This window comes from Marmota marmota, unplaced genomic scaffold (assembly GCF_001458135.2).
Source record: "Marmota marmota marmota unplaced genomic scaffold, marMar, whole genome shotgun sequence".
In the NCBI taxonomy this organism is placed as follows: domain Eukaryota; kingdom Metazoa; phylum Chordata; class Mammalia; order Rodentia; family Sciuridae; genus Marmota; species Marmota marmota.
In genome coordinates, this window is record NW_025999990.1 from 41261053 (window position 1) to 41284349 (window position 23297).

General features: G+C 40.2%; 1 long non-coding RNA gene across 1 annotated transcript; it reads left to right on the forward strand.

The window, feature by feature from the left end:
• Window positions 1–4932: 4932 nt before the first annotated feature.
• Window positions 4933–15602, forward strand: LOC125617793. The gene is made up of 3 exons (XR_007348909.1): window positions 4933–5438; window positions 7315–7465; window positions 15125–15602. It is a non-coding gene; the product is annotated as an uncharacterized LOC125617793 (long non-coding RNA).
• Window positions 15603–23297: the final 7695 nt, after the last annotated feature.

Sequence of the window (23297 nt, forward strand, 5' to 3'; positions counted from 1 at the left end):
TAAGTCATCCTTAGATTACCTATAATATCTAACATGATAGAAATGCTATGTAAATAGCTGTATAATTTAGGGAATCATATAAGAAAAAAAGTCTGTTTAAGTTCAGTACAAGATGATTTCTTCTGAATAGATTGTGTACCTGGTTGGTTGAATTCACACATGCTGAACCCGTGGATAGGGAGGGCCGACTGTTATCATCTCAAGATGTAAATTACATCACAAGCCCCAAGCCTACTTACCCCACCTGCCTGCTGCTGGCTAAGAATCTAACTGAGGCTGATTCTTAGCCTCAGAACATCCACCTTTGGCCTCTCCATGTGGCCTGGACTTTCTCACAATGGAAGGTCTGGGTTCAGAGAGGAAGCTTCCTAAGAGAGAGAAAGAGAGTCCTGAAGGACCCATGTTGCCTTCTAGACTCAGCCTTGGAAATCCTGTAGCGTCCCTTCTGCCCCATGCAGTTGGGTAAAGTAGTTATAAAGGCTCACCTAGGTTTAAGGGGGTGAGCGCAGACTCCTCCTGTTAAGGTCACATTCTAAAACAAGAAGATGGAGGCCGGGATATACCTCAACGGTAGCACTTGCCTAGACATGCAAAGGTTCCATCCTCAGTACTGCAAAAATCAAAGAGACAGGGCATACACTGTGAAACGTATTAATGCAGCCATCTTTGGAAAAGATGACATAGCTTCGTAAGAAAATAATTATCTGTACACCAAAAATACCACCAAAAAAAAAATGTAAATGCAAAAGACAGGTTAAAGAAATGCAAAATCCTCTTCCTTAACCCCTCACTGAGCTCTAGGTATTGTGGGTTGATTACAAGCATATTTGGCTGGTGACATCATTTATAATTCACAGGGAGAAATCAGGTCTACACTGCCTGCTTCCTCTTCTCTCTGAGGAAGATGAGGATGGCCTCCCTCATCTCTTCCTGTGAGGCTCATTTCAAACACTCCTTTCCACAGCTCCTCCCTGACCTCACTAAGGTACTCATAGTTCCCTCCTGTATTATAGTTATTCACTTATCTGAAATCTTACTTCTCTTTAATCTCTCAAGAGTGTCAAATTTTATAACTTAAATACATGTAATTTTATATGTCAATGATAATGAAGCTCTTTTTTGAAAAAAAGAGTATACTGAGCTATAAATTTCTCAAGAGGCAGAGATTTTTGATTCATCACTGTTCCCTCTGTCTTGCCCTCTTTTCCTCACAGTTCACATGTATTAATTACTTAATTAAGTAATTAATTAAGGAGGAATTCACCATGAAGCAGTTATGGACCAGTATCCATCTCATCTACAATGAAAAATCCTAGAACACAGTAGGTGCTCAATTAAAATGTGTTTTTAATGATTGGATTACAATCTGCTAAATACAAGACACTTAAGGCATAAGTATAAGGGCTGGTCCTTGACTTTAGTTACTCTTTAATCTTGTATAACAATAGAAGAGCTATTATAGGCAGGCCATGATTATGATTTACTGACGACAGTCTGCTGGTAAAGTCAGAAAACATAAAGGGGAAGATTGTTTCTCCTGCAAGAAAATGAAAATCTCTATGTATAGAAAAACATCATAAGTAAAATTAAGGCAATAGCAAGCTAGGAAAAACTTGCCAGTGTATTATTAACAAAGGGTTATAATTTGAAGGGGTCACGTAGTTCAGTAAGAAAAAGACAAATACTCTAAGAAATTAGGAGAACAGCCAAAATGAAAAGAAAAATATAAATGGTGAAAAATCCTCTACGTCATTAGCAATCTTTAGAAATTCATACTGAAATTGAACCAAAATAATTCGTGTGTGTGTATGTGTGTGTGTGTGTGTGTGTTGCTGGGCTCTGAACTGTACATTTTTCTTTTATCAGATAGGCAGTGTGTTTGTTGTTGGGTTTGTTTTCTGTTTAGCAGTACTGAGGATTGAACCCAGGGCTTCACACATGCTAGGCAAAGGTTCTACCATGCCCAGCCCTTTTTATTTTTCATTTTGAGACAGGGTCTCACTAAGTTGCCTGACCTCCAATTTTCCATCCTCCTGCCTCAGCCTCCTCAGTAGCTGCCATTACTTGCTTGTGCCTCCACACCCAGCAGAAGCAATTTTTAAGTTAATATGCACTGCTGGAAAGCCTGGGGAGGGAAAATTGATGTTTAAAGTTGCACATCAAAAACCTTTAAAATGGGCATACTCTGTGACCTGGTATTTCAACATTTCCAAATTTATGCCAAAGGATTTATGGCTGACGTCTGCCAAGATCTGTACACAAAGACTCCTCATGAAACACTGTTTTTAATACCAGAAAACTGGAAACAACGTGTAGCCCTGGGACTTGGTTAAACAAATTATGGCAATAATATAAAATCATTCCAAATGCTGATATAAAATAAAAGGTAAAGAAATAGGAACATATCCACATTACAAAATTAATTTTTAAAAAGTTTATTGGGAAAATGTATCAAATCTTTTTATTTTTCATCACTTCACATAGAAATTCCACAAAGAAATGTACATATAAGAAGCCTAGAATGATTTATACTAAAATTTTTAAATTCTTTAAATTTTATTTTTCTTATCTCCATTCTGTGTTTTTAAATGTTCCACACTTACATTACTTTTCTATTCAGGAAAAAAATGTAAAAAGGAATACCACCAGTCCTTCTCAGTGGCATGGTAATCATCCCTTCATAGAGAGGGGACACGAGCATGGCTGTCCCCTTTGAACAGAGGCTCTAGGCCCCTGTGTGCACATTTCCAATAGCCCATTCTCTGTGAGACCAGAGTGACGGTAAGAGGGATTTTGTACTTGGAGTTCACCCCTGCAGTAAATCTTTAGGACTGTGGGAATAGGTGCTTTGCATTCCCTAGCACTGGAGAATGTACATCAGGTTTGACATTTTGTCTACATCCTGTGGGAAGATTGGGGAGGAAAGGACTTCATTAATCTAAACGCCACTCAAACCCCACGGCGAGTGTTTCTGTTCATAGGTGAGTGTTTTGATGAGTTTGCTTTATTTTTTTTCCAGCAGAAATAAAGGGATGACACCATTAGTTCAATGCATGGCACATGGGGTGGTGGTGAACTGAAAGCATCCTGCAGGGGAGTCCAAATGGGATGGGTGTGAGAAGCTGGATTGTGAGAGGGAAACAAATTTGCCTTATTTTTTCCCTTACTTAGCTTTCAGTTTTATGAGGATATAGAAAAATCATGTGACCAAACCTGATGGGAATAGTCTCTAAAACTGAAAAATAAAGCGATGATTTGAATTTCCTGAATTCCTCTATTTCCAAATATAATTCCTATATAAAATTTCACTGCACTTTGGGGAATCACGAAAACAAATGAATATTATAGGATAGAAAAAAGGAAGATGTTTTAAAAATACATGTTCATATGCTTGCATCAAATCTTACAAGTCAGCTCACAATGGCAGAGGTACCATTCCGAGGTACCTTTTTCACGTTTTGTTATTTGGTGGCATTGAAAGATCAGGAAATGTTTTTAAATGCACAAGTGTTTTACTGACTTTTTACAAGGTCCCCTTTGGCTTCAGAAAGCTTTAGATGACATACACGGGCTCTGTTCAGATAGATGCTTCTGAAAAGTTGATGTGCGCTCACCTCGAGGTTCCTGGGAGTGTTTACTTCATATGGCACATCTTGGAGCCCTTGATCGATGGCAGTAAAGTCAAAGGAGGCTGTAATTCTCCGCCAGCCTTCTTCAGACTTGAAGCATGGAGGCAGCACAGAAAACAATAATTCAGTGTCACAGGTGATTGCTGTCTTTCCTGGGCCTGCAGCCACACCTGTGAGGGACTGGGATTGTGGTGCCATTTATAACTGAGAGTGAGGACGGAGCCAGGGAAAGGAACCTAAAAGACTTTTGGGTATTTCTGTTTTTATTTCACTCTTGGACAAGCTGATAAAAGAAAATGGTTTTAAACTACCTATTTGACAAAACGATGCACTTATTTAACCAAATTATTTCTAAAAATACTAGAGGGAAATTTAATAATCACAAAGACTCATAGCTCTCTCCCTTTCTAAATATAGCTCCCATGTTCCTCTGTGCCCGGGGAATCTCTTCTCCTTTTTTCTCTCAATTTCCCTCCAACCCAATCTCCTTGGTTTTTCCTCTCCTGTTTCTCATTTTTTTCCAGTATATTTTTATTTCTTCCTGTAGCAACTCTGTTCTTGCCACTGTACATCAAACCAAGTCAACTGTGGCCCTTCTCATTGTCCAACCTTACCCCAATTCCACACAAAAAGGTGCAGAATTTACCAGAACACGGGGAATTCTCAGGATTAGGTATGATAACTCGAAGGGTTACACGTAGTTAACTCATCTGACACATGAGAAACCCAAGCTTTGGAGGGTAAACAACTTACCCAAGGCCACATAGCCTGGAAGTAGCAGAACCAGTCCCCAAACTTCCTGATTCCTAAGCTTGGGCTGTTTCCACAATGCACAGGCAGGCCCCTGGGGAGGGTTCTGGGTGGATGAGGAACAGAATTAAGTCATGTTAACCAATTGCCACATCCTCTCAGATTTTTAGGGTGGATCTACTTCCCTGCCCAGGACAGGAAACAGGCCATCTCCCAGGAAGTACCTTGTGGTATGTGCAGCAGAAAAATCTCCCATTAGCACATCTGGAAAAAGCACTTTGGTTCCTAGAGGCCCACACATCATGGCACAGGCCCCTTTACCCTGCTGTGTGAGGGGTTTGGGTCCTGGCTGCGTAGTTCCTTTATTTCTCAGAGGGCTTTGGGAGAGGCCTGGTGGGGGAGAATGATGGCATCTCCTCGGGAACCTTTCCCAGGACTGCTGAGGTTCAAGGCCTACATCTGCTCCAGGGTCTTTCTCTTGGGATTCTTCCCACTTATTCTCATGGATGTTCAGGCCAGGACCTATTCCCTAAGCTTAAAACTTATGCTGTTAAAGGACTTGTAAGAATCAACAACTCTGGTAGTTGGAAGTATTTCAAAAGCTGTGAGAAAGAAGTATCCCAAAATATGTATGTAAATACACGACCATCTTCTCTAGAAGGCACTGTTATATAAAATTCAAAACACCACCACCACTTTTAGGTGAGTCTAGGAGGCATTTTGGTAAGTGAAGGAGAAAAGGGCAGGGATAGAGGAGGCTTCCAGGTTTCTGCAGAAATTCTCCCCCACAGGTAGGTGTCCCTGATTCTTCCAGGGCCTCCAGAGTCAGAACTTTGCTGTCCCTGGCTGCAAGATTCCCAGCCTGCCCCACTGGAAGCTATGGCCAACGTGAAGACCAAACACCGGGAGAGGAAGGCAGTCTTGCACCTGTCAGTCAAGGGAGTTCTCCAAGGAGGGACACTCCCTGTGTTCCTAATTCATGCTCCTACACATCTTTGATCTGCTGTTAGCATCGTGACCCATCAACAGACAACTGTCTCACCAACGCCAAAATGGAAGGTGAAGCTGAAGGAGACTTTTAGACTAGGTTGTCAACTGTTCTTTGCAATGATATATATATATTTAGATTCTAAAAAACATAAATATTAAATATGCTGTTAAATTTTTTTAGCAGCAAAACACTCAAAAAATTTATATAGCAGAAAAGCACTCAAATAACATTGAATATACATGTGCATATAATTGATTTGTGACATCAGTCCCTGCTGGATGTGTCTCCTACAATGACTGTGGAAAACAGGTCAACAAGCTGGGGATAGGTCCCTGGCTAGGCTGGGAAAATACTTCCCACGTGTGTTATCTAAGGCCCAGGGCCCTAATCTGGCCTGCAGGTTGCTTCTGGATCCCAGCCAGAAGTAGGAACTCTACTTTTCATGTACATAATGTTTATTAAAATAAAGCCACCTGTTAGGCTGGGGCTGGGGCTGAGTGGGACAGCACTAGCATATGCAAGGCCCTGGGTCCCATCCCTAGCACACAGGAAAAAAAAACAATGTTGTGACTACAAAAGTTCTTATGTGTCAGCAAAGTTCTCAGATGGGATTAGGAGTACTGGAGAAAAAAGTGCAAGTATGGGGTCTGTTCCCCAGTGTTCTGAATTAGTGAAAGGAACAAACCTTGCTTTAAGGGTTGTCTTTTGCTTGGTGTGGTGGCACGTGCCTGTAATCCCTGCGGCTTGGGAGGCTGAGGCAGAAGGATCACAATTCAAAGCCAGCCTCAGCAAAAGTGAGGTGCTAAGCAACTCAGTGAGACCCTGTCTCTAAATAAAATACAAAATAGGGCTGGGGATGTGGCTCAGTGATTGAGTGTCCCTGAGGTCAATCCCCAGTACCAAAAAAAAAAAAAATTGTCTTTTGAGGACTGAGAATTCTAGAGCACTGAAAAAAATTAAGGCTGGGGTTGTGGATCAGCAGTAGAGTGCTCACCTAGCACATGCAAGGCACTAGATTTGATCCTCAGCACCATATAAAAATAAATAAATAAAGGTATTGTATCCAACTTACAATTAAGAAAAATATTTAAAAAATAAAAAAACACATTAGTCGTGAGGCATGAGAATGGAGATAAGGGAAGACCTTGAATGAGCTTCTGTTCTTTCTGCTCTTATTGTGGTTGAGAAGATGAAGGAAAATGGTTTTCGACTGCTTATGTGATCAAACGATTTGTTTACTTGAGGGTTTTTGTTGTTGTTATTGTTTTGGAGTTAAACCAGTGCTGATACAGTGTTGTGGGGCATCCTTGGAGTCTTGTCCATGGGAAAGATCTGGTAGGCTGGGATCCAGAAGCCACCGTGGGCTGGGTTGGGGCCATGGTACTAACCGCTGGGACTCAGACAACACATGTGGGGAGTGTTTTCCCAGCCTGGCCAGGGCTTGTTGACCTGTTTGCAACGGTCACTGTAGGAGACACATCCAGCAGGGACTGATGTCACAAATCAGTTATATGTACATATATACATTATATATATATTCAAAGTTATTTGAGTTTTTAAAATATTTTTTTTGGTTGTCAATGGACCTTAATTGTATTTATTTATTTATTTTTATGCGGTGCTTAGAATCAAATTCAGTGCCTCACACATGCTAGGCAAGCTCTCTACCACTGAGCCACAACCCCAGCCCTATTTGGGTGATTTTATGCTATATAAATTAACAGTATATTTATAATTTGTTTTTTTAGAATCCAAATACCATGCAAAGAAGAGTTGACAACATATTTTCTAAACATAGCTGAAGAATTTTAAGAAACCAAAATAAGACTTTAGAAAGAAAGAAATGTATTTGCTTTAAGTGAGTGAAACTCTATGTGCTTGAGGTTTGAATAAGCCTTAAACGCTATCATTCATTTTTAATATTTGTCTTTGATCTGCTTTTAGCATAACGACAGATCAGACATGGGAGTGACTACTTGAAGAACCATTGATGTGGAAGACACCAAGATTCACTATCTCAAGTCCTACCAGAATGCTGAGGGAGGAAAACATTCCTTCCAGCCTGGTGTCCGGAGGAAATCTCTTAATCAATTATGTTGGTATTAGTAATTTGGAGTCATTAAACTGTGGACCAGAATAAGATTGAAATCTCAGACTAAAGAGCTACATACAATCTTGATAAAAACCTAACACTAGGCCTGGGGCTGTAGCTCAGTGGCAGAGCACTTGCTTAGCCCATGTGAGGCTAAGGTACTGGGTTCTATTCTTAGCACCACATAAAAATAAGCAAAATAAGGGCTGGGGACATAGCTCAGTTGGTAGAGTACTTGCCTCACGTGCATAAGGCCCTGGGTTCAATTCCCAGCAACACACACACACACACACACACACACACATACACAAAGGCAAAGTGAAGGCATGCTGTCCATCTACAACTAAAAAAATAAATAATTAAAAAAACTAATAATACACTAACACCATATATCCAAACTGTGGCTTTCCTAGAAATTGTCTATAAGACTCTGTCTTCATAAAGCTTCTCCAGTCTTCCACACACACCCCTTCCATTGTTTTCTACAGAGCAAGCAGAACTTAAATAGCCCCAACTGTTTTGTATCTCCAGTTGCTTTTCCCAAGGAAAACATGTTGTCATCAAGGGTCTGTATATTGTGAAATTTTTACAGTTTATCAAAAGCTCTTCATTAAGAGAAATGTGGGCCAATAAGCACAACAAAAACAGTCTTAGATACATGTGCATGCGCACACGCACACACACACACACACACACACACGTCCTTCAAAAATTCAGAACATTCATGCCTGTGTCAACATGATCTCAGATAAGCACAAACACAAGAAGCCAAATATGGTGTTGACGGAGGTGGTCAGTAAAGAAACAGCATCATGTTTTGTTTGCCCTTTCTTCCTCCAACCTCATGCATTGTATTTTAATGCATTTTTATTATATAGTCAACTATCATCCCAATTTGTGTCTACTTAGGCATTTTAGCAGGAAACACAGTTTCTAATTTTCAAAAAAAATAATTGCCTTTATTTATTGGACTGTGAATTGGCAATAACTTAACTAAGATATAAAAGATCTATGAAATGCACTTTTAAAAAATTGCATTTAGAGTGCATGTAATGATTTAGTTTAGATTTTCATTATGACCCCCACATAGACATGAATTACACATCAGCTTATTTTGATCACAGTTTGTATCACCATTCATAGTTACTGGCTTTTTGTGGAGCTGATGGGTTAAAGCTTTTTAAGTTAAAAAATCCAGATATATTGCTATGGTTTCAATTACCAAACATCTTCGTATTATTCAAAATTATTCCAGTCTATCATTATAATGCATTTAGGTAAATTTTTCTATTATGTATGGTACCAATTTTTAAAAAAGAAAAAATATGAATAATTAAGAAGGAATTTATTAAAGCATAGGAAGAAAAGAAAAAAAATGGGAACAAAATTTTTCCTTGGATCTGATCCCAAGAAACACCCAAAGCCCATACATTTGGTTTCCTCTCCATGTAAAATGGCTGTGTTCATTCCCTTTCTTGTGAGCACAACTGGCCTGTTTGCCCAGGTGTAGCCACTGACATTTGATTATTGCAAGCCAATGCACTGATGGCAGATCAGAGCCTGGCAGGGAACAGTATTTGACACCCAGGGACCTGAGCAGCAATGAGTCAGAAGCAGGTGAACTATGGAAGCTGAAAGCCCAGAAAAACCCAAGGGCCAAGCAAGTCCAGAGGGCCAAGGGGCCTGCACCCATCAGCTAGGAAAGCTGGTCAGAGGTCAAGTGCCAAATCAAGACATGGTCAAAGGCTGAGGCTTGCATTCATTTGCATTCCTTCCCCCAATTCTGTACCTTCTGCAAGTGCACCCTTTCTTTTTCTATAGTTCTTCAGAAACTGCTCCACTTTGAGTATTGTTTTTGCACCCTCTTTATTTTTCCCTGCCAATTCCAGGACACAGCTATTCTCCTTGGCTTTGACTTATGCTATTTACCACCTGTGCAACTCATTTAGGACTTAATCTTATGGTGTCTTTTGACATCTTTGGAATGATTATTTTAGCGTGTCTGGTTTCTCCAAATCAGACCATGAGTTCCTTGAGGTTTTTAATAAAAATAAATAAATAAATCAAATAGAGGTATTGTGCCCATCTACAACTAAAAAAGAAATATTAAAAAAAAATTGGCAAACCAGGAGGAATATGGGTGGTGTGGATGGGGGTCCGATTGTTTCATCTTAATACTTATTGGCTTAAAAAAGACAAGAGGGCTGGGGACAGGCTGGGCTCAGTGGAAGAGGGTCTAGTGGACCTGATCAATAGCAAGAGGCCAGACAGGAGCTTTATTTCCAAATGTCAGACTTGCTTACCCATGATGGAGTGTCTGGCCTTTGGTTTATTACATTTTCCCATGTGCTTATTATGTGTATATTATATATAATATATATATGTATTTATGTATATTATATATATTATGCATATAAATATATAATATATTATATATATAAATACACATAATTATATATATAATACACATGTATATATCTCCAAGAAAACAAATTTTAAGTATGAATACCTTTCAAAATTTTATATGTACTTATATATATAATATATATTTATATGTATTTTTATATAATATATATTTATGTATATTTATATGTATTATTATTATATATTATATATGTATAATATATAAAAACACATATAATATATATTATATATAAATACACATAATGATATATATATCTCTAGGAAAACAAGTTTTAAGTATGAATACCTTTCAGAATTTTGAAATCAAATACAAAAATAAAAACAATTTTTGGTAGTGGCTCCAAAATAATGCCAATTTTAAAAGGACTAAACATAAATGTTCCTGAGTGGAGACAAGATTGTTCACTGAGTCTGAGGCAAGGGTTGAGACTTCTACCGTCAAGTGGTCCTAGCGCAGCCTTTTTGGGGATATGGACATAAATTCCTGGTAGTTTTTCTGACTATATATCCTCATCCCATTTTTCTCTCCAATTCTATTTTTTTTTTTTAAAAAACCATGTTTGTACAAGCTTTTCTGGATTGTAGAAAATTCTCTCCTCTTTCTCAAATTTGCAAGTATTCTGTTCTTATGGCTTTTCCATATTGTGTTTATTCTTGAGCCTTGACAAGCCTCTAGTCTTTAGTTTGGGGCTTTCATGACCCACTTATTGCTATTCCCTGTGGTCTGTACCTTCTCTCTTCACTGTGCTGTCTTCCCATGCACAGACCACAGCTCAATAGAAATACTCCCCCAGTGGCTACTTTGGCACTTTGGTTTCTTCACATTAGAGCTGTTCATTTGGGGACATTCCTGGCTTTGATGGAGCAATTCTATGTCCTTGAAGGACTTTTGGTGTCCCTGGCTCCCCTCCCACTGAAAGTTGGTATCACCATCAGTAAACAGAATGAGAAAAAATGTTCCCATGAATTTCCACACCCAGTCAAGTCACCTGTTTTAGATGCTGCTTCCCCACCCCGTATCCCGAAACACATACACTTTTTCACTGAAGGACACTGTTCGAGCTTTGACTGGTGGATTAGAAAGTTGGTCGTATCTTTAAGCTATTCTTCCTTTTAGAGAGTTTTTTTTTTTTGGCCTTGGAATAAGTCATAAGCTATTTTATTTTGTTTTGTTATCATGAGAAATGTCACACCTCTGTACAAATAGAGTACTATAATGAACCCCCATGGATCTAACACCTAATTTCAATAATCATCGACTCATACATAATTCTGTTCTCCCTATACCACTAGATAATTTAAGAAAATCACAGACATTATTTCATTATCTTTGGGATAAACTTTCTGATATCTGTGTGTGTGTGTGTGTGTGTGTGTGTGTTCCTGGGGATTAAACCCAGGGTCTCATGCACACTAGACCCTCTACCACAGAGCCCAGCCTGTCCCCAGCCCTCTTGTCTTTTTTAAGCCAACAAGTATTAAGGCAAAACAATGGGACCCCCATCCACACCACCCACATTCCTCTTGGTTTGCCAAACTGTTTTTTAAAAATATTTGTTTTCTAGTATTAGATGGGCACAATATCTTTATTTGATTGATTTATTTTTATGTGGTGCTGAGGATCGTAACCCAGTGCCTCATGCATGCTAGGCGAGCGCTCTACCACTGAGCCACAACCCCAGCCCATGGTTTGCCAAACTTAAATCCAGTTTTGCAGCTGCTTTCCTTGCTTCTATCTTCTGGGACAAAAATGCCAAGATAAGCCGAGAGTTTATCAGATGCTCTATTTTCAGCAGAAGGAGACTTTTGGCAGAGCGTTTGGATTGCACATATAATGTTTCTACTCCCATTTGCCTGTGCTGGTTTGGTGACCTGCATTAGGTGACTGGCTTCCACATCTTCTCCCAGGTGGAGAGAATTGGAGTTCAACACCACCCAAACACCATTTTTGTATCTATCTCTCCCGGTGTCCCCTGAAAAGCCCTCTGCCAAGCTGGGAACTGAGTCCATGATTTAACCACCCTTCTTCCTGTTTAGCTCCTTGCCTGTCCTACTGATGTGGAAAGGTAGGTAAATCTGCTAATGTACTGAGGGACAGACCATTCCCAGCCCAGTTCCTAATGCAACCAAACCCAAGGAGCCTGCTTTTCAGTTTTGTCCACAGAAACATTTTGAAAATGAGGGACGCACGTTAAGTCAGTTAATGGTGGAGTGCTAACCTGCTACAGAAGATGAGAACAATAGGTTCTGTCATGACTGATTCTTAAATGATTAGGATAATCAAGTGATAGGGCCTACTTTCATCCTGCTTCCTCCTTTGGGGATGTCTCTGCTGGCTATTTGATTGCCTGCTGGTTAGATTTGATTAACACTGCTGACTTTGGGGGAGCTCTCTGAAAATGAATTGATGAGCCACATAAACGCTAAGCTTGACTTTGAGATCTCCGAGCTCTTCAGTTTGTACTGGGAATCATGACCCCAGAATACAATTTTGAGTCAGTTCTTGCACTGAATTATAGCCTTCCTTTTTAAAATTTGTTCCCAAATGCAACTCCCCTCCAACTCCTTTCTAGATGGGTGTTTGTGGCTCTTTTTTGTTTGTTTGTTTTTGCAGTACTGGGGTTTGAACCCAGGGGCGATTTGCCAGTGAGCTACTTCCCCAGTCCTTTTTTTAAAAACTTACTTTTTTGTTGTTGTTTTGTTTTCTTTTTGGAGAAAAGGCCTCACTAAGTTGCCAAGACTGACCTTCAACTTGTGATCCTCCTTCCTCAGCCTCCTGAGTTGCTAGGATTACAGGTGTGCCCTATCACACCCGGCTAGATGGGTGTGTTAGAAGAGTATTAATCTGTGTTAGGAGGAGCCTAACTCCACTCTAGGGAAGGGATTTAAATGCTCCTAGCAAGTCCTCTAAAGGAATGCTTAGATCCTTCTATTTTATCAGTAAGTTAATCTGTTGTTTAGAAAAGTCTTATCAGAATACTTTCCTCTCCTGAAGTTTTTCCTCCTAAAGAGAGATACAATTTTGACTATCTTCCTTTGCCTTTCTCACATTAACCCTAGATGGTAAGGTGCATTAGAATTCCCAGTGTTACTGACGCTGGCCAAACACGGACAGTGACTGAAGCAAATTGCCTCAAAGCAAACAGTTCATTAGCAGAGGAGTCTGGAACCTTTGTCTCTGTCAGGATGGAAACTTCGATTTGTTAGGCCCTGTCCTTTCATTCCATCTGCTCTCACCACGATCATGGTTTTCCCTGACCAGCATGACCGTTTAAATGGCCATCCGTGACCAGTATAGATCACTAGTTCAGTTGTGGTATGCATGCTCACGGAGACAAAAAGGATCCTTATCATTGCCAAACTCTCAGAGTTGTTGTGGCAGCCACAAATCCTAGTGTATGTGAAAGTTCTCTGTGAGCTATAGGGTCCTATTCAAGTGAAGATAATGCGGAATTCGTTTTTTTTTTTTTTTTTTTGTGGTGCTGGGAATTGAACCCAGGGCCTATGTGCGTGCAAGGCAAGCACTCTACCAATTGAGCTACATCCCCAGCCCTCGAGCTAAATTCTTTATGTATCATCTCAGTTAATCCTCAGAGTGATCTTAGGTTTTGTTGATTATTTTCACATATGTTACAGTATAAAAAGAGCCAAAACATTACATGTGTTTAATGAGACAGCTTTTAGTGCTATGAAGACAACTCTGAGCCAATCCTACTGCAAATCATTAATGTCTTCTAGAAAAATACAAAAGGAAGAGGAAAACTGAATGAGCACTGTAAATCAAGACACACACACACCTACCACAGTATTCTCTGGCATTCCTAATTCATCCCTCACATAACAGGGATTTCTAAATCTGATAGTCACTGGGATTATATACCTGTAATCGCAGCAACTCAGGAGGATGAGGCAGGAGGATCACAAGTTCAAGGCCAGCCTCAGCAATTTAGTGAGGTCCTAAGCAACTTAGCAAGATCTTGTTTCAAAATAAAACGAAAATAAAAAGGTCTAGGGGTGTATTCAGTGTAAAGTGCTGCTGGGTTCAATCCCCATTAACAAGCAGTAAAAATAAAAATAAATCTGATGGTTAATTTTAGGTGTCAGTTTGACTGGATTAAGCATACCTAGAGAACTGGGAAAGCATTATTTTTAGGGGAGTCTGTGAGGGTGTTTCCACAGGAGACTGAGTTGGTGGACTGAATGGGGAAGATGGGCCCTCAAGGTGAGGTGGGGACCTGAAGAGAACAAAAAGGCAAAGGAAGAGCAAGGTCTCTCTCCTGGAGCTGGGACATCCTTCTCTTCCTGACCGTGAACATCCGGCCTTTGAACTCCAGCACCTATACACCACTGGTCCCTGTTCTCAGGGCTTTGGCCATTGACTTTCCTGATTCTGCAGGTTTTCAGTTTTGGCATCTCAGGGTCTCCAGTGTGCACATGAGATACCTGTATGGGGACTTGTCAGCCTCCAGAATGGAGCGAGCCAAGCCCCTAACCAGCTTCCCCCTTATCTATCTCGCTCCGTATATCCTACTGGTACCATCTCCCTGGAGAATCCTGATTCACACCATGGTATCTAAAACTATATATTGTTTCTTTTTTCTTTTTCTGTTGGGGGTGGTACTAGAGATTGAACCCAGGGGCATTCTACCACTGAGCTACCTGCCCAGTCTTTTTCCATTTTTATTTTGAGATAAGGTCTTGCTAAGTTGCTGAGAGTCTCACGAAGTTGCTGCAGCTGGCCTCAAACTTGCAAACCTCCTGCTTCAGCCTCCTGAGTTGCTGGGATTACAGGCTCGAACCGCAATGCCTGGCTAATATTTATTTATTTATTTATTTATTTATTTATTTATTTATTTATGGTGCTGGGGACTGAACCCAGGGCCTTGTGCATGTGAGGCAAGCACTCTACCAACTAAGCTATATCCCTAGCCCATAATTTTTAATAATATAAGTAGAGCACAGTGGTGCACTAATCTCAGTGACTCGGGAGGCTGAAGTAGGAGGTTTGCAAGTTTGAGGTCAGCTGCAGCAACTTATGAGATCCTGTCTCAAAATAAAAAATAAAAAGGTCTGGGGGTGTAGTTCAGTGGGAGAGCACCTCTGGGTATAATCTCCATTACCAAAAAAAAAAAAAAAATTCATAACAGCAGTGACCTACAATTTGTAAATAAGAACAAAGCTTATCTTCTTTAAAATCATCATTTTAATAATCATTCATTGCCATTTCTTTGGTCAAAGTTCCTTAGGTGGAAGCTTCTTTTCTCACTCCTATTCTTCAATATAACAAAAGAAGAAGCTTCAAATGAAGTTAATATAAAACCAAAGACAGCAAAGAGGAGAACCAGAGGCTGAGAAGAGGAAATGCCAACTTCTTTCAGGATAATGTGACTTCCTTTTTAAAGACAAAAAAAAAAATCTTTTCAGATTGTCTTGTCAAGGCATAAATGTGGCTCCTAAATGTCTAACGAAAGGGAAATAATTTAACAAATTATAAGTACTTTCATACAATGCAATATTTTGAGCCAATTAAGTGGATTTTTCTTAATTGGATAAAATTTTAGTATGGAGAAATCTTCAAAATAAAATGGCAAGTGATAAAAATCAGGATAGAAGCCTGATCACTTGGAAGGTAAGCACACACACACACACAAAGAAAAGATATGCATGATCATTATACAAAATACATGTATCAAGATGTGAATTTGGCGTCAACATACCTTATATACAAACAGAGATACGATAAATGGTGGTATAAAGGTGTATTAAGAATTGTATGCAAAAAAATAAGAGAGCTCATGAATAATGGCATAATTTGGCGTGAACATACTTTATATATAGAGTTACGAAAAATTGTTCTGTGAATGGATAATTATGAATGTAATGCCTTCCATATTGCCATGTAAGTAAGAAATTTTAAAAAAGAAATATAAACAGAGGTTGTTACTAAATGTTTTGCTACAAGATTTGGGGGTTTTAATGTTTGTTTGTTTGTTTGTTTGCTGTGCTGGGGATCAAACTCAGGGCCTTCTTCATACAAGTGCTCTTCCATGGAGCTACACCCTCAGTCCAAGTTTTAAAAATATATATTCTTCCTCATTTTCCAAACATTTATGAGCATGTATTTTTTTTTAAGTAAAAAAATGGCTGCAAAATAGTGCAGAAGTTGAATATTGTGGCTTCAATGTAGATAACACTTTGGAGTCAGGAGTATAGGTTAGTGATAAAGCACTTACTTAGCACATGCAAGGCTCTGGGTTCAATCACCAGCACTGAAAAACATTTCTCAAGACTATAGTTTCCAAAAGTAAAAAATGTGATTTTTATAGTCCTGTTTCATTGTGAATAGAAATATGAATTTTCTATGTTATTCTGCCTGATCCTCAGTGTTTCTTTGTGTATTCTTATTGCACTAAATTGTTCAGATCTTCCCACCATCAACAGATTTTTTTCAGGAATACCTGTTAAATGTTTTGGGCAAATGACTTTTAGACAAGTGATACTCAGCCATGCAAAAGAATCCTATAGTTCACTAAGAGTTTTCTTCCAGTTTAAACAAGAGCATTTATATTTGCTAAGCTGAAAGTTCTGCCAAACCAAGAAAACCCCTTATGGAATAAAAGTGGCAAAAAATAGGACTGAGATGCATCTTTATGAACAGATATTTTAATTTTAAATGTTAAAAACAAAGACACTTATTAATTGGAGATAAACTCTGGAAAACCACTTGAAATCTGAGTATGGAACCTGATCGTCACGCAGGGCTATTCATTTCTATCTTGGAAATTATTTTAAAACTTAATTAGAAAAACAAAACTTGGATTTATCTTTCCCCCAAAGTTGGCCAGCCTTCATGGAGAGGAGAGAGCACTGATCACAGAACCCCTCTGGCCCTGGCTTTCTGGAGACAGGTTTATGAGGAGGTGTGTGCTGGGGAGCCAGAGCTTCACCTCCAGGGTTCAAAGGCATACATCATGTTCCTTGGAGCTAGCTCTGTTTTCTGTCAGACCAATTCCTGGCCCCTCCCCTGCTCTCATCTGCTATCTTAGGAAACAGCACTCCTCAAATTCTTTGCATGATTGGAGGGGGCAAAGGGGAGGACCCCATCCCCAGATATAACCCCTCTTTTCATCACCAATAACTAGGGTCAGGTCTCCATATAATCCAGAAGAGGAAGTGCAAAGCTTGCTAAGGGACTATTTGCTGAAAGAACTGCAGGATTTAGCCAGTATGTTTCAGGAGGAGCTGGGAAAGTTGGTAGGGATTGGACTCTGAGGGTGCTGGATGGATGACGTTGGAGCGTAACGTCCAGCAATGGAGAATTTATCAATATGGGAGCATTGAATACAGGATTTAGCAGCCTAGCAAAGACCCCACAAGTCAGGGCAACCATGCTTACAGGATGACTCCTAGAGGCAGAAAAACAGTACTTTCCATCTCTTCTCTGTACTTTGAGTTGTGTCTCAGTTAGTAGATCCAGGACTGTCAGGAGATGCAGAATCTGGGCTCTGTTAACACCCTCTTTTCCCTCTGATCTTTGAGCCTTTATAGCTTCTCACTGTTGTGTACCTATTTATCTTCACTTTTTAAATCCCTAACAATGAACCTCTGTATTAATTTCCCTCCAAAACATCTAAATTGGTTTCTGCTTTTCTGAGGGGACCCTGTCAATATAACTGATTATAACTTAGGATCAGGCTGTGAAATCACTCCAGCTCAGGGAACGTTTGTGAAGGAAGGGAAGACATCCCCCAATCGGAGGCACCATCATAGACATCTGTCTCCATGGCAGCAGGGACGTGTACAAGCTGCAGAAACCAGCCCCTGTCTATGCACAGAGATTTACAGAGAGTTCGTAATCGTGTGTCAAAAGAAAAACAGAAGCTGGTTATCATAATAATCCAGGTTTGATGGCAGTTAATTGGTGGCTTGTTTATGTTATCAGAGAAGCCATTTATTTCCTTAGGAATGAGCTTTTTGATACCACAGAGCTTCAAACAATGCTTGTTCCTGTGAGAAGAAGCCGTTGGGGGAATGTCTTAATTTAATAAAACTTGAACAAAGTCTGATTATAGTAGGGCATCTCCCATTCCTGTGCTAAGCATATGTACACATAACAACTCTATGCAAGGCATACAAAATGGGAAAAACCCCAACTCTAGAATAATTACTAGCTGCATTTTCAATGGTAAAATTTTCAACTGTACTTATTAAGTCAGGACCATAATTTGTGAAATAAAATAATTACCAGCTGCTATAGTTCTGTCACCAATGGGAAAATCTAAAGGATAGAGGCAGGCAGAGAACTGGTACCTGTTGTGTCCATTAAAAAAAAGAAGGGAAACATGATGGGCTCGGTGCATGGTGGACACAACGTGTTTCTTAAATGAATGGATGCCCACCTCAAATCTTCAATGAGCAGAAATGAGTAAAGCATTCTGCCTAAAGTAAATAGGATTTTTTTAAACCGGGCTTCGAAGAATGGCAGGACATTGTGCTGACCGGACCAGGGTGGGATTTCAGGAAGACCCAAGAGGGTACAGTGCAGGGACAGATCAATGGCCAGGTGAGGCCAGAGGAAGTATAAAGCAAGGCTGGCTTTGGAGGTCACCTTAGGCAGCTTTGTTGGTATCTTGTGTTTATGTGTGTTGGAGGGGGTTTGGAGGCTTTTAAGTTGAATGACAGTCAGATCTGTGGCTTGCAAGTTCCTTTAATGTGCAAGTTCCATAAATATTTGTCAAATTGACTTTTTAAAAAGATAATGGAAGAGCAGCTAAAAATCTTCTGAATATAATTACAGTGCTTTAGGTTGGGAACATTTTCATGCTAGGTGTGGTTAACACCTATTACTGGTTTCCTAGCAACCATGCATTCTTTCCTGGAGAAATCTGAAGGGTCACTTGAACGTCTCCACTTCAGAATTACTCCATGGAATTACTCTGAGACACATTTATTGAAGTTGTTCCCTTAACTTCCAGACCACAGGAGCCGGGCTCAGAAGGGATGATCGAGGTTTCGGGTGGGGTAGGTTTGTGCTCCAGCAGAGAGGGTCAGGGAATACAGGATGGGAGACACAGTGAAGCACCCTCCTTCCTGCCCATTTACATCCGAAGGTCATTACAGAAAGCTTAGACAAAGGAATTAGTAGAGAGTGGTTCAGATGATACGTGGGGCAGAAAAATCATCAGGCAAGATCCCGAGGACCAAGATGAAAGGAACTAAGGGCTTATCCAAAGGCATCAGCAAGGGTGTAGCACAGGGCTAGAGGGCTTGCCTCCAATGCAGGAGGCTCTGGGTTTGATCTCCAATATCCCTAAAACAAAAACAAACCATCATCAAGAGGCTGAGCATCATTTCAGTCATCACTGTGAAGGGTAGGAGAATATGCCACCCCCAAATTTGCCACTTTGGCATATGGATTATCTTCATTTGAAGGCAACTAAAAAGAAGTAGGTACAAGAAAAACTCTCTGGTCCCCTTTCTACCAGGAAGAGCAGGATCACTTACCTCCAGAGACAACCTAGATGATCAACATCCTAGACATAGTACCAGAGGAATGGGATAACAAACTTTGCGAAAACTAGCCCTCATTGCCATTAGTTCCCCCCATATATTTATTTCTCCACAATTTAGGGGCTCCTGAAAGCCCAGAGTCCTTTTCCTTTTTCTTGTCACTCCTCTTTTAAAAAAAAGGAATTACTCTGTTGCCAAGATGCAATATAAACTCAAGTTCTAGCTATCCTTCTAGTTACTTCTCTTTGGCTGCTCCCCTGTGTAGGCAGGATGTATATGCTAATAAGGGTTTTTTCTCTTGTTAATCCGTCTTTTGTCAGTTTAGTTCATAGAGGTCCCAGCCCATAAATCTGAAATGGGTAGAGGGAAAATTTTTTCTCTTCCTCTAGTGCAGAATCGTCTTTAAGGAAGTCGGTGTTGTCCTCCATTTATAGTTGTGTAAACAAAGACTCACAGAAGCTAAACGACTTGACCAAACTAGCCTGACCAAGGCCTCGTCACTCCAGAGACACTGGACATAAGCACAGAAGAGAACTTCCCAGCTCACCATGGTGGCCTGTGGCCAGCCAGTGCCAAGCCCTGCATGCTGTTCCTAGACCTCTCTTTGGCTCTTGGCAATTTCCTATTTCCTCCTCAAAGCACTGCAAGCTTCCTGTCCCCATTCCCCTGCCCCCCATCCCTCCATGCACCTTCTGCCTCTCCTTGTGAGCATCCTGGGCAGGATTACCTTCCTCTGGTAATCTCTTAAGACCTTTGAGATGCAGTTCCCAAGAATCAGCCCTCAGCCTCTTCTTCTCCTCCTACAAACCCTCTGCAGCAACTCCTCTGCTGCCCAGGCCTCAAACACTGCTCACAGGATGACAACTCATGAAGTTTCCACTTCAAATAGTTTATCTACCTCCAGTTCCATAGTGCTCAAATTTGTAAGCAAGAATGTGTAAAGTAGAATCTTTGGACCAGCAGCCTAAGCATCACCAGAGGGTTCATTACAAGTGTGGAATCCCAAGTGCTACCAAGACCTTCTGCATCAGAATCTGCATTTAATGAGACCTCACAGACAATCTGCAGGCACATAAACATTTGAGAAACACTGTCCTAGACCAGAAGTTCTCTATATAGTTCCTCTATTGGCAATGTCAGGGCAGCCTGAGAAGTTGTTAGAAATGCAAACTCTTAAGTCCAGAAATCTTTACTGAAGACGGTCTTCCACGTGATTTGGATACATGTTTAATTTTGGAAATCAGGGTTGTGGAGTCAGTTCTTCAATGTGGCTAACAACGCAATCACCTGGGCAGTTTTTAAACTGAAAAATGCTTCGTCCGTCTCCAGTGTCCAACTTTGATGGGTCTGGGATTCAGCATAAACATTGAAATGCAAAATCATCATCATCATCATCATCATCATCATCATCATCATCATCATCATCATCATCTTTCCAAGCAATTCTTTTTTTTAGTACCTGGGATTGAACCCAGGGGTGCTTAACCACTGAGCCACATCCCCAGCCGTTTTTTGTATTTTTTAGAGACAGGGTCTCACTGAGTTGCTTAGGCTTCTCTAAATTGCTGAGGCTGGCTTTGCACTGAGATCCTCCTGCTTGGCCTCTCCAGCGGCTGGGGATTATATGCATGAGTGACCACACCCAGTTTCCCAGGTAATCCTAAGGGACAGTAATTAGAAGGCCCTGGCTCCTACTGTTCTCACACTACAAACACTTTGCAAATAATGCAACTGCCCCAACCCTGTTCACAAGCTGACAACTCATTCAATTAGGTCTCCAGCTGCCTCCAGCCCCATAGTTCTCAGGGTGGTATCTGGCTGTCCTTCAATCATTTCAAATACCAAAGTAGAACCCACCATTTCTATCCTGAAGTACCCAACTACTTCAAAAACCTGTAGGGACTTCTTCAGGAAGGGACACTTTGTTTTCAAAACATGGCTACTGTATTTTGTTTCCTTTCAGATCTCAACAACCCGACCCTATGACTTCAGAACAAGCATCATCCACCACCTGGACTTAACACCAGCACATCCTCTCTATAGGGAAAGATAATCTGTGTTTCATAAACTGAATGCAGCTTTGCTCTTGACATGAGATTTGGTCAGTAAACCCTTCACTCCACATACCTACCTCCCACTATCCTGAGTGAAATTTTTCTTGACTTATCAGATAAAGATAGCAGGGAGGGAGGGAAAGGAAATCCTTCTAGAACTGGGGTCAGGAACTGTTAGGAATGAAGTTGGTTGCCTAGCAACAATGTCCTTTTCCTCTCCTCCCCCTAGATAACTATATGTGATATTTTGTTCCTCCCTCTCTTCTCTTAGGGCTGTTCTAAGTGTTAATTTTAACTAGATTTTATCCATATAAAACTGGAAATGGGGAATGAACACATCATTGAACATGAAATTTGCATATCATAGAGAAATGCACAATCCTTCAAATCAAGATGTCTTTGTCTGGCCATTATTTATTTAACAGATACTCATTGATTGTCAACAAAATGCCTGATACTCAACAAAGTATTGTATTAGAAAATCTTCTACAGGTAGGTTTAAAAAGAGAAGTGAGTCCCTTGAATCCAAGAAGATCTAAGAGTTGGCTGAGGGATCACACATCAAAGTTCCAATTTTAAGACTATTATATATGGGCTGGTGCACATAATATCAATAGATCAAAAATCAATCATATTACTCTATATCAGCAGTACACATCTGAAAAATACCATTTACAATAGCAAAGCCAGGAACTATGAAGGAACTAAACTAATAGTGTTTAATGAGCTCTATATAAAAAATATTTTAAGAAATCTAAAGAAATGGAGGCATCTACCATATTTATGGAAGGGAAGATTCAAAATCTTAAAGAAGTTGGGCTGGTGGGACAGCTCTGTGGTAGAGTACTTGCTTAGCATACCCAAGGCTCTGGGTTCAATCTACAGGATCCAAAAACAACAACAACAAAAAAAAATTTTTAAAGAAGATAATTCTCCCTAAAATCATCTTTGAATCCAATAGGATTTAGGTAAAACATCCCAATGGATATTTTGAAGATCGTCATAAACTGATTCTAAAAATTATAAAGAAAAGTAAATAACAAATAATAGCCATGGAAATTTTGGGAGGGAGGGGTACTGGGGATTGAACCCATGGGTGTTAACCATTGGGCCACATCCTCCGCCTTTTTTAAATATTTTATTAGAGACAGGGTCTCGCTGACTTGCTCAGTGCCTTGCTGAGTTGCTGAGACTGACTTTGAACTCGTGATCCTCCTCCCTCAGCCTCCTGAGCCACTGGGATTACAGGAGCGCACCACTGTGCTCAGCTAGCCATGATAATTTTAAATACAAAGTACATGGCAGGAGGCCTGTCCAGATATTAGGATTTTTTATGAAGCTACAGGGATTTGGCAATGTGATGTTGGTGCAAGAATGGAAAAGTAGACCACTAGAACAGACATATGCACACAGGAATCTTGATTCATAACAGAGGTAGAATTACCATCAGCAGAGAAAAGGTTTAGTAAACAATGCTGAGAAACTGGCTCTTCATGGGAAAAAAATGATAAATCTCATCCTCTTGTCATACCACAAACAAAACTGGATTCCAGGGGCTAGGGATGTGGCTCAAGCGGTAGTACACTCGCCTGGCATGCGTGCGGCCGGGGTTCCATCCTCAGCACCACATACAAACAAAGATGTTGTGTCCGCCGAAAAACTAAAAAATGAATATTAAAATATTCTCTCTCTCTCTCTCTCTTTAAAAAAAAATTAAAAAAAAACTGGATTCCAGGTAGCTTAAATAATTAAAGACTTTAAAAGACCTCTGAAGAATATGCACGAGATTTTGTGTGTGTGTGTGTGTGTGTGTCTGGGAATTGAACCTAGGGTCTCATACATGCTAA